General features: G+C 41.8%; 1 protein-coding gene and 1 pseudogene across 1 annotated transcript in view; one reads left to right on the top strand and one right to left on the bottom strand.

The window, feature by feature from the left end:
- LOC145403727 (uncharacterized) overlaps window positions 1-15,598 on the bottom strand; it is a 307,526-nt gene that overhangs the window by 270,768 nt on the left and 21,160 nt on the right. The gene's annotated exons all lie outside the window — the stretch shown is intronic.
- Window positions 14,741-14,836, top strand: LOC145403858 (5S ribosomal RNA; annotated as a pseudogene).

The raw sequence follows: 15,598 nt of genomic DNA, 5'->3' as shown, positions 1-15,598 counted from the left end.
AATTGAGTGACAGGTTTTCCGAGGATGTTGACATGCATCAGGGGACAGTCTTGAGCCCGTTACTGTTTGTCATGATGCTTGAAGCTCTCTCAAATGACTTCAGCGATGGACTCCCATGGAAGATGTTGCATGTTGTGTTGACTACAGAGAATGAAAGGGAGGCAGTGGAAAACCTTAGGAAACGGAAAGATGGAATGGGGCACAAGAATCTGAGAGTAAATGTGGATATAACAAAAGTGGTGATATCTAGGGCTGGTGGCAGTACTGTCAAAGCAGAGGAAAAGTGGCCATGTGTGGCCTGCCACAAGGATGGGGGAAGTAATTCCATCTTGTGGAGTATTTGTGATAAGTGAGTGTATATGAGATATAGTGGCGATACTGTTGATTATTGTGTGTGCGGTGTGTTGGGGAGAGCATGTAGAGCTTATCAGGCATGAAAAGACTGATCTTGCTAGTGAGCCTGTTGAGTGTGTGGAAGATTTTTGTTATTTAGGGGACATGTTATTTGCCAGAGGTGGGGCCTGACCTAGCTCTGTGGCTAGGGTAAGGAGTAGTTGGAGGATGTTCAAGGAGCTGTTGCCTCTCCTGACATTAAGAGGACTTTCCCTCCATGCTAAGGGATCGTCGTATGCAGAATGTATTTGGAGTGTAATGCTGCATGGTAGAGAGGCCTGGGCAATAAAGGATGAGGATATATGTAGGCTCAAATGTACAGCAATGGTAATGATTAAATGGATGTGTAGTGCATCCTTGTATATGATGCCTAGAGGGGCTAGAATTAAATTGAAGAATTATGAGGAAGCATAGGATTGGAATGTATTGGTGCTGTGATGTGGAGGGGTAGATTGAGATGGTTTGGGCATGCTGAGAGGATGGAGGATGACAACTGGGTGCGGAAGGTAAGAAGCATGAACATCAGGATTAGGTTGAAAGTGTCAGACAGAAATATACCTGAGCTGAGGTCATTATGTTTAGCCTCAGGGATAAGGGACTGAACTGGGTGGCTGCCAGAGATCAAGCAGCATGGACAGATGTTGTTAGGTGACCTAGGCTGACGCATGCAAGTATGCTGGAGCCTTTAAAAACAATACGATCATATCCATAGGTGATACGGTGAAGGAAAGTAGTCAGATAATGCACCAAAGGAGGTCTAGAAACCAGTCTATGGGTAAAATTTGTTTTTTATCTTGTTAATTTTGGATGGATGCCACTTGGCCTAACACATAACCTCAATGACCCTATGTTATAATTGTCCCAGTATCTGATAAATCATTATCCAATAAGTTTCCATAACATAACGCAATTCCATAACGGAAGTGTGCTGAGTGTGTGGCTGAGTGTGTGTGTGTGTGTGTGTGTGTGTGTGTGTGTGTGTGTGTGTGTGTGTGTGTGTGTGTGTTCTTAACTAATTATATCTTTACAGGAATGAGTCAAGCTCGTGCTGTCCCGTGTCTTAAACCATATTTATCGTACATATCCTTAAATTCATGAATTGTTTTGGCACACACTATTTCATTTGGTAGTGCATTCCACTGATCAATTGCTCTATTTGGGAAACTAAATTTCCTTATGTCTTTATCACCTCTCTTTTTATGCAGTTTTTTGCAGTGTCCTCTTGCTGATGCTTCCCCATACGTTAAGTAATCATTTATGTCTATTTTCTCCTTCCTTGATATGCATTTATATAGCATAATCATGTCACCTCTTTTCCTTCTCTCCTCTAGTGTTGGTAGATTCAGTTTATTTAGTCTTTCTTCATAGCTTAGATCCCTTAAGCTTGGTACCCATCTTGTAGCAGCCCTTTGAACTTTTTCAATCTTGTCTATGTGTTTTTTGAGATGAGGACTCCAGACTATTGATGCATACTCCAGGGTTGGTCTGATGTATGATGTTATTATCATTCTTAACATGTCTTCATTTATGTATGTAAATGCTATTATCAATATTGGCAAGCAGTGTATACTAGGGATGTATCAGAAATCTGCATCCGCGGAACATCTGCATCCATTTCAACATCTGCATCCGCATCTGCGCTTATGTAAAAATATACATCCTCATCCGCAGCTGCATTGGCATTTTAATAAACATCCGCATCCGCATCTGCATTGGCATTATAATAAACATCCGCATCCACATTTGAACTACATAAAGCGGATGTGGTGGGTCACTGCATTATCGTGACTTTAACTGAAATGTATGCCTTCGTTGTAAACAAAAACGTTAGTGTTTTTCCGTGATGCGACTGGCTTGCTGTGTTTAATGATTACCCTGGTAGGCGGTTATAAGGGCGAAAATTCTGTAGTTATTCTATAGTGTGTTGGTCTGCACAAGACCAAAGTGCTATAACTAACTTCACCAAGTCGATAAGAGTCGTATGGGTAATACGCTTACCTTGGTACACTGTAATGTCAAACAGGGTTAATAGGAGTCAAAATGTATTTATATTGGTGTGTATGGCTGTGTGCGTGTGTGTGTTATGGAGACTATGTCTAGGGAAGTGTCACAGTAAGTTAAAGAAAAGTGTTGAAAGTACCACTGTATGAAAAAACTGTATTTTTTACAGTAGCCGAGTTCATTAGGAATAGAAAAAATCAGTTCCCAAGGCCAGGATAAGGGATAGGCAGCTGCCTCCAAAGGCCGAGCTTTAGTTAAATGGTTATGCAACAGTATATCCTGAAAACATCCGCATCCGCGAGGATGTCATAGTTTCACATCCGCATCCGCATCTGCAAGATACAAAAGCATGATATCCGCATTCACATCCGCATCCGCAGATGTTTAAATTATGACATCCGATACATCCCTAGTGTATACATGTTCCGTACCTTCTCACTGATGTGGTCGGCCGGAGATAGTCTGTTACTGACAATCATACCTAGGTCCTTCTTCTCTTTCTGATGTGTGTAGGGTTTTATTTCCTAATGTATAATCCCAATCAGGTCTTTTTCCACTTTTACATAACTTGATTACAAGACACTTGTCCACATTGAATTCCATTTGCCATGTATTACTCCATTCATGAAGTTTATTTAATTCTTCTTGTAGCTCTTTACAAGTCTGTTAGTAATTCTCCTTTGTATTTTTGCATCATCTGCAAACATATTTAGACAGCTTTCATTTCCAGTGTTACTGTCTATATCATTTATATACACTAAAAACATGACTGGTGCCAGCACTGAGTCCTGTGGTACTTCACTAGTCACTTCTTTCCATGATGAGTAATTTCCCCTTAGTTCTCATTTTTCTTTTCATGAGAAAATCTTGCATCCAACAATACAGTTTGCCTCGAATTCCTCTTGATGGTACAGTTTCCATTAAAGTCTGGTGTGGTACTGTGTCAAATGCTTTCTTGAAATCTAAATAGATACTGTCCACCCATCCTTCTCTTTCCTGTAATGAGTCCGTTACTCTGTCACAGTAGCTCAACATTTTAGTAACACATGATTTTCCTTTTCTGAAACCAAACTGTCTTTCTATTATCATACTGTGTGTGTGTGTGTGTGTGTGTGTGTGTGTGTGTGTGTGTGTGTGTGTGTGTGTATATATACAGTGCCCTCGCACAGTGAACGTATTCAGAGCAAACGATTCACCTAGCGAACGAGCGGGGAATAATCAGGTCCACAAAACCGTAATGAATGAGTTGAACCCTGAGCAAATGAAATTGGGGAAAAGAGTAGGCCATAAATGCCGTCTCCCATACTGAAGGACCCCCCACCCCTCAGTAGATGTTGCACAAGAGGCCAGATCTGAGCAACCTGTTAAGCAGAATCAAATGGAGGATGAAGATTTGCCTAAGTCGAAGATTAGTAAAATTCTAGCGGCAGTGGATGTTCTGAGAGAAGAGGTCAAGGTAAATGAACCCAGTTACCTTAGGACACAAGAAGTGCTCCGTGGGGTAGAAACCACTTTTCGTTATTACACAGAAAGGCGCAATACAGAAGTCAGCATAAGAAAACAAACACTCATCATACACTACTACTGAACTCAAGAACAACAAGAGCCAGTTGCCTCTACAACATCTGCTACACTTCCTGGTGAAGTCGATGATGATGCAATGTCAGTGGTGTCATCTTTGGGCTTTGAAGGTTTTATGGGAGAGATGAATAAGGAAGAGGCACATGGGGAAGTGGTCCAGTCAAGTTATGAGGGCAGGACTGGTGAGGGGAAGGAGGGAGTGGAAGGTGATATGGAGGGGTCAACCAAAGTGTTTCTCCCTGTCCTAAAACCTCTTGTATTCACGCCAGTCAGGACTGCCATCTGCTCAACTTAAGGTAGATAACTACTGTATGTGTTTTATATTTCATATATCTGTACTGTATGTGTTTGAAATATGCCCTCTAGTACAACTCCATGGCTCAAAAAGTGGACTTTGAGGAAGTGATGCTGCCCATATGCTATTTTTCCCATAAGATATGTTGCTCACAGTGAATGAATTCGCAGTGAACGAGCTCCTCTGCCTCCCATAAACTCATTCACTGTGCGAGGGCAATGTATGTATATATATATATATATATATATATATATATATATATATATATATATATATATATATATATGCAGAGTGTAATGAGGCGTATGACCAAAACTTACACTAACGATCTACCATGCAATTTTGAGTATATTTTGTTCTATAACATATACTCTCAGCGACTCCAGTTCAGTACCCAGCAGTCGGCTGTTTAAGTGTAGAAGTTTCATGGCTGGCATGTACCATTGGATGAGAGCTTCACAGGGCGACGGGAGACGAGTATTATTAGCTTATACTGTACTGTACATAAAAATCCTATATCCTATCAGTACAAACGAGTTTTAAGAAGAAACTTTACATAGTCTATTGAGTCTTTAACATTGTCATGCATTCCTGCAATTCTATTGCACAAATCGACCATAAATTGAGTATTAAATTAAAATATTATGGCTTGCGAGAGAGTAGGGAGGGAGGAGAGGGGCTGGTTTGTTGCTAATTATGTATAGTTTGCAGGATATTGTTGCCAGCATTATCATAACAGCTCATTCAATGGAAAAACATTATTGTAAAGGGAGATTAGCCTTACTTTCAGTCAGGAAGAATATCATTTATAACAATTTTTCCGCTGCAAGTCAATGTAGCACGACTGGATATCTCCACCTGTATTCTTCTCTGCAGCACTGGCATTACCATCACAGAATCCGTAAAAATAGACGATATCTGCATAGTAATCACTCCAATATCCAACGTAATAGAGCCATACGTAGGTCCGGTTATTGGTTTTGTCCGGATATTGGGCTCCAGCTTATGGACTTGTACTTATGGACCCTAACTCAGTGAAACACCTATACAACTCCCTCTGGACATGAATAGCACCTATTTAAGACCCAAATCACAACAATGAGGCACATAAATGACTGAAATAAATGCAAAAGAAACATAAAATGAGGGTTTAGAAGTATGTTCATACATTAATAAACATTCTGGTACTTATGGACCCTAACCTAGCCTAACTCAGAAAAACACATTCCTACTGCACATGCATGGCTACTAACACCCTATTCACACCAATAAAGGACATTAAAGAGTGAAATGAGGTAAGTATAGTATGGAAAAAAGTACAGTATGACAATTCTGGTAAGTATAGTATGGAAAAACGTACAGTATGAAACATTCTGGCTACTTACAGCAAGTCCCTGGCCACCTCGATGAATAACTGCCTCCTCTCGGACTCTGACAGTAAGAACGATTTCCTGAAGCACTTGCAGTACATTCTTCCTGAAGTCTTGCACTGAACTTAGTCAATAACACACAGAAGTCTGTTCTCTTCACAGTGTTCACTTTTGTCCAAATAATGCTCCATTGTAACTTAGTGTTGCACTTTAACTTTTCCCAAAACAAAGAAGTCTATTTACGTTAAATTTCTTTTCTACTGAGTCTTTTCTCTCAACTTGAAAACCTTAACACAACACACCATTTTTTTCACCGCACAACACTCAAAATTCCCGTGTGGTCTAGTGGAGAAGTTCTTGCTGTTTATTCACTGTCAGAGTCCAAGAGTATCACTGGCAGGCGACCAAGGGGTGCATCGCCGGGTCGTGGTGATGGCGTACCCACTGCAGAGAACTCTGAAGAAAGCCGCAAATTCACGTCGAGCAGTGACTCCACCGTGGCTGATGTGCTGGGCTGTGGCTCGGAGCACGAGGGCCTGTCTTGGAGAGGCAACGGAGTGGAGCCAGGGCTGGGCACAGCGGGGGTCACGGGCCTGAAAAAACTGTCAATGGTTGATTGACGCAATGACCGACGATTCTGACGATTGATGATGCGCTGCCTGAAAGCACGCACTTCCTCCACGAGTCCCAAGGGCCCCATCTCCCTGTCGCAGTCCAGGTGTTCCAGGTAGTCTAGGACGAACTCTAGATGTTCCTGGAGTGCGCTCAGCTTGGGGATGGCTGGAGTAGTGTCCTGCTGAAAGGAGTCTGCATCATCGTCGCCTTCGTCGTCGAATTCTTCAAGTTCGGTACTGACACCAGCAACCGAAGACGCGATCTCGATATCAGACAACGTCTGATACCCAGGATCGCCCTCGTCGCCATCCAACCACTCACGAACATCGTCCACATCAACATCGTTGCCGTGCGTACGTAGCCGTGCATGGAAGTCATCCACGTCAAAGCCCAGAAAATCGTACACCACATCCGTTCCGAGAAGCAGACGAGACCAACCATTTTCAAGAGTTTTCACAGGGACTTCCTTCCATGCACTAGCCCTGTTGTACAGCGCAGACCTGATGTTGTAGGGGCGAAGGTTTTCCAAAGTCCGCTTGCCTCGTGTGTCCCGTCCTTCCCTGCACTCGTCCTCGTCTTCGAGAACAACCATCACCTCATCCAGGAACTTCCAACGGTATAGGCGCTTTGTTGCCACGATCACTCCTTGGTCCATGGGTTGAATGAGAGCAGTCGTATTAGGTGGCAGAAACATGCACCTAATACGGCCATTTTCAGCAACCAAGTCCTTGTCGCACGGGTGGGCAGGTGCACTGTCAAGTAGAAGGAGAGCCTTTACCTGGTCGCGAGGGATTCCCAGTATCTTTGTCTGGTAATGGATGACCTCCTTGACGAAGTGACGGTGAAACCAGTCTTTGAAGATCACAGCTGTGAACCATGCTTTCAAAGAATGGTACCAGACGACAGGAAGGACATCCATCACCCCACGAAGGCACCGAGGCTGCTTTGGACGGCCAACAACAACGGGCTTAAGCCGGTGCATGCCGTTAGCACTGGCACAACACAAAGCAGATATCCGTTCCTTGGAAAGCTTGCGGCCAGGTACACGCTTCTCCATCTCATCGGCTAGAGTGTTCGTTGGCAGCGAGCGATAGAATAGGCCAGTTTCGTCAGCACTGTAGACTTGACCGAGAGTTAGGCCCTCCCTGTCGATCAAGCCTTTCACCTTGTGCCGAAACTCGTCAACTCCATCCTTGTTAGCGTCCAATGCTTCGCCATGTGCTTGACGGTTGGTAAGGCCATGTCGCAACTTCAACGTGAAGAGCCAACCCTCGGATGCCTTGAAGTCTAGGGCGTCGTGAAGCCTTGCGAACTTCTCAGCAGCAGCCTTCAGCTCCATTCCACGTACCATCACACCAGCTGCACGTTGCTGTCGATACCAAATCAACATGGATCGGTCGATTTCTGCAACCTTGGGGGTAAACATAACCTTCCTTTCCACGTTACGTTTGCTTCACGACGAGAAGTCAGCCGTGTACTGCATGAGTTTGTCTCGGGAACGTTTGCTATCGAACAAAGTCGACCGGGCCAGGTTGTACTTGCGGAGAATGCGGGAAGAAGACCAACCCGCATCAACTTTCTCCAATATCTCCTTCTTCTTCTCCAGAGTCAACACCACTCTCTTCTTTTTCTCAGGTGGCGGGGCCATCATCACACACACTAAGAGGAGGCCCGAGAGCAGCAGGTAGGGCACCACCACAAAAGCGATCACGTGGGCAGCCTTTATGAGAAGCATACGTTCACTCGCGGTGAGAGACAGGCGGGAAGTGGGGAGGATGCAGCGGCGCTCTATCGGACGTCGGAGGAATGATGCGCCAAAACAACGCTCTCCCACGGCGTGTGCAGCCGGCAATTTCAAATTACGGACAGGATTTTTTTTTTTTTTTTTGGTTGTGGTGGGGGGGGGGACCATTTTGGGAATGTTGGATCCAAGGATGATTAGGTCCGGGTAGTGGGGATGTTCGGTTATTGGGCGTCCGGATATTCGAGTGATTACTGTATATATATACATATATACACTAAACCCTTGGCTATCGCTCCCAATTGGTCCCGCTATGGCGCGCTATAGCTGAAACCGTGATAGCCGAATTGAAGAACTTATGGTAATAATTCTAATTGGTGCCATGACCTCAATATTTACCCCTAAGATACCTTTTTTGTACCACATATTAATATATAATAGTCTAAAAATGAGCATGTTTTATGATGTGATCACGATTCTTATAAATGCCCCTCACAGTTGATTCATTGATGTTATGTTTCTTCCCCACACTTCGCTTGGTCTCACCATTCTCTATAAGTTTCACATTTCCAGTTTATCTGCATAGCTTAGGTTCTTCCTCTTCTTTATTTCCCTGCCACGTGCCGCAGCATTATGTTGGGTGATGGTAGGGGGCCGGGGAGGGGGTACGTTGGCCATGGTCCTATCATAAAAAAAAGTTATTGTTCTCGCTATCACTGTTCACGGTCTGAGGGCACGCACTTGAATGGTTTGGCGAGCAGGAGATTCGGTTGGGCGGCCAATCAGTACTCAGCTGGCGCTGACATCACACGACCAATCACAGAGTGAAGCTTTTGTCGGCTAGGTGGAGCACTGGAGCCTGGCCTTTTTGAAATTTTAGAACATTTGCGATGCGTGATAGCGGGCATTTAGTGCATGATAAAGGTATTTGGGTAGTTTTTTATATAGGCGTGATAGCGAGATGTGCTATAGCGGAACCCGTGATAGCCGAGGGTTGAGTGTATATACGGTAGGCTCACACAGTGCGCGAGAGATTGGGCGGTCCACGACCTCGCGCACTGGAAATTCACGTACTGGGAATGCATAATCTCATGGGAATAATTACATATGGGCGGTACCCCCTATTACCTGGACATTTTTTGGTCCTTAGAGACATAATAAAGGTCATATTTTTCAGACATTGTACTAAAGCTATAGCTACAATAACAAAAATATGGGTAGTCACCTTAACAACAGTAGACAACAGGCCTGATGACCTTAAATAACAGGGGTTCCGAGGCGCGGCAACACTTACAGCGCCGCACTCCCAACCGCACCTCCCACCGCATCAACACTTCCCTCCACAGACTCCTCTTGATCACCTTCCCAAGGAGCATCAAAGTCACTCACTCTGGCCATAAACCCTTCAAAGTCCAATGCTGACACTTCTGACATTGCATCCTCTTCATCCTCAACAGGAACAGGAGCAGATGATGTCGCTGGTTCTGCAATTTCACCAATTTGAGCCCACTGTGTGTAGCTTGTTATGAGCATCTGTCTTCTGTTTATTTCTTCCCTGTGCCTGTCTGTGTAGAAACGGAAGAGTTTGTCGATACCAACCAGAAGTTCCTCCGTTCTTAGGTTGCTCACTTCCTGTTCCTTCATCTCTTCCTTGAGCTTATCCAAGGCAACAAGGATCTTGTTAATGTTTGACATACACAGGTCAGTCCTGCCTTCCATCACGCTAGGCTGCTCAACTTGACTCTGCCTGGCGTCGGGCTCTGCGTCAGCCTCATCTATCCGTTGCAACACTTCCTCGGGAGGCTGTTCCTCAGTAGCAGTGTGCACTTCTTGTATGTCCAAGCTGCACAGTAGAATGCCCGGGAATTTCTGCGCATCAACATGACGACACGTGACGCGCTGTGTGAGGCGTGGTCGTGCACTAATAGAAAATGGCATTTTTGAGCCACTCCTTGCCTCTGCCTTGCGTTCTGTGCAGTAAACTCGCGCATTCAAGGGTTTTTGGTTATGATTTTTGGTCACTCGCGCACAATGTGAATCACGCACTGTGATGACGCGCACTGTGCGAACCTACTGTGTATATATATATATATATATATATATATATATATATACAGCAAGCTCGCCCCCAACGCGTGGGTTTTGTTCCTAACCTGGCGCGTTCGGCGCGAAACCGCGTAAGTTTTAACTACTCCTTATTTTGCTCCCTAGATCCCCTAAACATGGTCTTTTGCTGTTAACTGCCATTGGTAATCAATATGAAGCACTTTAAGTGGTTAGAAGGTTTACTTAATGTTATAACTTACAAATACAGTATTGCACAGCAAAACTATGACTTACAAATACAGTACTGCACAGCAAAACTTCAGCATACAAATACATAAACACAAAGCAACATTCTGATGCCGAAACCAATCAGCATTGGAATGTTGCCTTGTGTTTACGTATTTCTATGTTGCATTTTTTCTGTGCAGTACTGTATTTGTAAGTTATAACACGAAATAAACCTTCTAACCATTTAAAGTGCTTTATATTGATTACCAATGGCAGATAACAGCAAAATACCACGTTTAGGGAGTCTGGGGAGCAAAATGGTTTCGGGACTATACGCTGTCAAGCCAGTTCGCCATCACAACAATAACAAGACAACATAGACTTTGATGGATCCCCCTGAAATATAGTTATTTAAGTACTGTATTGATCAATTAATAATAAGCATATTTATAAAAGTACTGATTAATTAATATAAGTATATTTATAGAAGGACGGGGAATCATCCTGGGTGCGAATTGTCCTGACGGGGAATTGTCAATATGTTGATGGGGAATTGACATGACGGCGAATTGTCTCGGTACCCACTGATCGTGAGTAATTATATAAATGATAACAGAATAAAGGCTTTATCTAATGCTTTAACTTCCTTTAATGATTTAACTTTCTTTAAGTGCTTTAACTTACAAGTGCATACCAGAATAGTAAATATTTAACTTACAAATATAGTACTGTGGAAAAGCAGTACAGCAAATATTTAACAAACAAATAAAAAAGATAATATTCCGATGCCTATCAGATAAACTGGTTATAAGACTTTATTTCTTGCTTGAACGTTATTTAATAGTACTTTAGCTTGCACATAAACTTACCAGAACAGTACTGTAAATATTTAACTTACAAATACAGTACTGTGGAAAAGCAATACAGCGCATCACGTGATCAAAACAAACCGTGCGTGCTCTGATGTTCGAGGATTTGGCCTTTCAAAGGCCTCTCGCGTAAATTTATAGTTTTCGTAATGGTTCTTTAATCTTATGTTGTCTTATACGTATCCCAGCACTAAATGCGTATAATTGCGAGCGCGTTCGGCGTGAAGGTGTTCGGGGCGAGTTTACTGTATATATATACAGTAAACTACAGTAAACCCTCATTATACAATGCCTCATTGTACGATATTTCGCTTATACAATGTCAAAATTTTAGTACCCCATGCCCACTATACAATGGGAATGATTTGCAACAACGATGGATCATCCACGGCTCAGTGAACAGCGAATGTGCAAATGCAACAAAAACGTCCTCACACTGTCGGCATTAGACCACACACACTTGTCCACCGGTCCAGCCTCATTAGCTAGCCCTGCCCAGCCAGGCAGTTCTGACATTGATGAGTGAGGGCTGTGAGTCCCTGTGACTGTGAGGCCGAGTAGGGACAATTCGCCGTCAGGACGATTCCCCATCATTTATTTACGTATCAGTTTATTTAGCAAGTACAGTAATCCCGCATATTTCGCGGTAATTACGTTCTTGTAACCCCCGCGAAAAGTCAATTCCGCGAATACTCTATTAACAATTGAAAACTTGCACTTGTGTCCACCATGCTGCCCATCACACAGTCCATGTCCATACTGATTGCGAGACAATTCGCCGTCAGACAATTCCCCGTCAAAACATGGACGATTCCCCTTCAGAACAATTCGCACCCTGGACGATTCCCCGCCATTCTATAAATATACTAATCAATACTTTCATCAATATACTTATTATTAATTAATCAATACTTTAATAACTATATTTCAGGGGGGTCCAGCAAAGTCTATGTTCAGTAGCGTAGGTTCTGGATATTATTAGTTGCACCTTTAGTCAATAATTAACTTGTTTCTTCCTCGCTGTAGTCGCCTTTGAATTATATTCTAGCGTCACCCATAGCTATCTTCATTAATGAAGGCGAATTGTTTTGTGTTTGTTGTGACTGCGGATTGTCCCGAAACCTCCATACTCATCCCGAAATACCTTCTTACAAGATTGAAAGCACATACTCCATTATGAAGGAAAAACGTAAACACCGTACTGTAATACACAATTATCTACACATTTATTAACAAAACAGTACAAAATAAATAGATGCATTAACTGGTGATAGCAAACACTCGCACGGTCGTTTCTTAGCTTGTCCAGTAACACAATTTTCTCTGCTAAGGTCATAACTTGATCGTTTTGTCACTCTGGAGTTCTTACTAATTGTATTATTAGCCTTTGGTGAGGCTGGCTTACGTCCTGGGGCCATGTGGAAAGCAAGTGGGAGGCAAGAGGCTCATATCATAGTGCGGTTACAAGCACACCTAACACGTACGGCAGTCAGGCGTGGACTGAGGATTATGCGGGGCAGAGAGCAGTGTTGCCATATCCAAACAACGAAATTATGCTAGGGCAATGAAAAAATTATGCTAGATGGAGCATATTTGTTCCAAGTAAAAAATGAATTATGCTAACTTGAAGCTAAATGATAAAATTCTATACATATTCGTGCAACATATTAATTATGTATTGTTTACTTTGAAAATATTTAAATGAACCTACATACAGTAAGAGGATAAATATCGGTATCTACCCATACTGCTTTTTCCCACGAAACTTACGTTTTTCTGATGGATTTTGATGTGATTCGTTCGATTTTGAGCATCATTTCCGTCGGAAATAACCAGATTTTGAGATATGACCCCCCCCCCAATCCCCCTGAAATAATGAGGGATCTTTGGGGAATCGGGGGTTATAGGGAGGGGGGGAAACACAGAAAATGGTCATTTCCGACTGAAATGAAGCTGAAAATCAAATGAATCATACCAAAATCCATCGGAAAAACCTAGGTTTCATGGGTAAAGTACAAAGCTCAAACTTATCCTAACCTAACAGAACCAAACCGAACCTAACCTAAAACCTAACCTAACCTAATCCAACCTAACCTAACCTAACTTAATCCAACCCAACCAAGCCCAAACTGAAAGTAACCAACTATTCAAACATCTTACCTTATTCGTCTCTCTCTCTCTCTCTCTCTCTGATTTGTAGCTTTTATAAAATTATTCTAAAAATATTCCATTCCATTCTAAATTATGCTAGAATGATTCTAAAACTTCTAATATGCTAAAAAAATATTCCAGACTCGAAAATTTGATCAAAATTATGCTAAAAGAATAAAATTATGCTAGATATGGTAACACTGGCAGAGGGGCCACGGGAAAGGGACAGAGGGTGGCGTGAGTTTACCGCGCTACAATTGGAAGCTGCGGGAATTTCATTTTTTTTTTTTTTTCTGTATATTCAAGGATATTTTTGTTGAACTTATTAATGCTAAGAAAATCCGCGAGAGGGCAAAACCGTAGACAAAAAATCCGCAAAAAATGCGGGATTACTGTACACTAGTTTTTGAATTATGTAAGTTATAAAAGTGATGGTGGTTTATTGTTTATATAGTAAATGTAAAATATGGCATCAAATCATGGGCATTAAATGAAAAATAATAATATATTGAAATGTGAATCAGCTGATTTATGATCGATCCTTCATCTTAGCATAAGGCTACATACGAGACATTGGCATTTATATAAATGCCTAATTACCTTAAGTGAACGATCGACATACTTTGGAATTATACAAATAATCTTCATGTTACGTCTATATAAATGTTTCGGGATATTTCGCCATCAAGTCAATTCGCCATCACAACAATAACAAGACAATTCGCCATCGGGACTTTTCGTCAGGATGATTCCCCGTCGTTTATTTTCATATCAGTTTATTTAGGAAGTACACTAGTTTTTTAGTACTGTACTTGTACCTCTTCAAAGTCGTTTTAAAATATACCCAGGATGTTGTAGTACCAATGGAAATTAATGAAAACAGCTGTGGGTGATGCTAGAACAACTACAGCAAGGTAGAAACAAGTTAAATATTGTCTAAAAGTGCAACTTACAAATGATATCCAAAGCCAATGCTATTGAATGAAAATAGACTTTGATAGATCCCCCTGAGAATTAGTTATTAAAGTATCAGTTAATCAGTAATAAGTATGTTTATAGAATGACGGGGAATTGTCCTGACGGGGAACGTCCATATTATGACGACAAATTGTCGACTTCATGGCAAATTGTCTAGGAACCACATAAACAACCATTGCTTGCTTCAGTAAAGGTAAGATCTACTATATACTGTAGTTTTCATGCTTTTTTCTCTTTATTCACTATTAATGTGTTACTTTAAATGTTTAAACATAAGGATATTTCATGTATGTGAGTGCTAAGGTGTGTGTATGTGAGAGTTTAGGCATGTCTGGGAACGTATCCCCATTGACTCCATGTTATAATGGGATTGCTATACGATGGGGCTTTCAGGAACGGAACCCCATCGTATAATGATGGTTTACTGTATATATATATATATACATATATATATATATATATATATATATATCCACGTTGAGTACACCGCTTCCCATCCGATCAGCGAAGTTAAGCAACATTGGGTCTGGTTAGTACTTGGATGGGTGACCGCCTGGGAACACAAGATGCTGTTGCCACCCCTACGTGTCAAGTCGGGTTGGTGGAGGATTAGTGCCCCTCCCTGTAAAAACAATTAACTCTAAGCCCTTGGCCACCCCGTTTGGGATACATGGCGTCTGGCAATGAATGAAAAAATATATATATATATATATATATATATATATATATATATATATATATATATATATATATACAGTATATATATACAGGTAACTCGCACGGAACACGTGGGTTTCGTTCCAACCGTGCCGTGTTAGGTGCGAAATCGCGTATATTTAAACTACTCCGTATTTTGCTCCCTAGACCCCCCAAATGTCTTGTTTTGCTGTTATCTGTCACTGGTAATCACTAGAAAGCACTTTAAGTGGTTAGAAGGTTTATTTAATGTTATAACTCACAAATACAGTACTCCAGAGCAAAACTTCAACACACAAATACTGTTCGTAAACACAAGGAAACATTCCGACGCCGATCATAGGTAATAAATTAGGTTAACTGGTACCAGTGCTTTAACTTACAAGTACATACCAGAACAGTACATATTTAACTTAGAAATGCAGTACTGTGATATCGAATGATTTCAGTACATAATCTGTTAGGAATGGCTGGAAAAAAAAAAATGTTATGAATACATTTTCACCTTTTTGATGTATGTTTATGGTAGTTTCGAGTTATTTTTTAAGTTATCGTTGTGCCCATGCTTGGAAAAGGGAGCGAAAGAGTTGAATTTTCAGTCCTAAATGAGAAAACTGCACGTCCTCCAAGGCTA

Source organism: Coenobita brevimanus, chromosome 61 (assembly GCF_032717465.1).
Source record: "Coenobita brevimanus isolate Jiangsu-jjx chromosome 61, ASM3271746v2, whole genome shotgun sequence".
Lineage (NCBI taxonomy): Eukaryota > Metazoa > Arthropoda > Malacostraca > Decapoda > Coenobitidae > Coenobita > Coenobita brevimanus.
The sequence above is the reverse complement of the archived record's forward strand: the minus strand, read 5'-3'. Positions and strand labels throughout refer to the sequence as shown.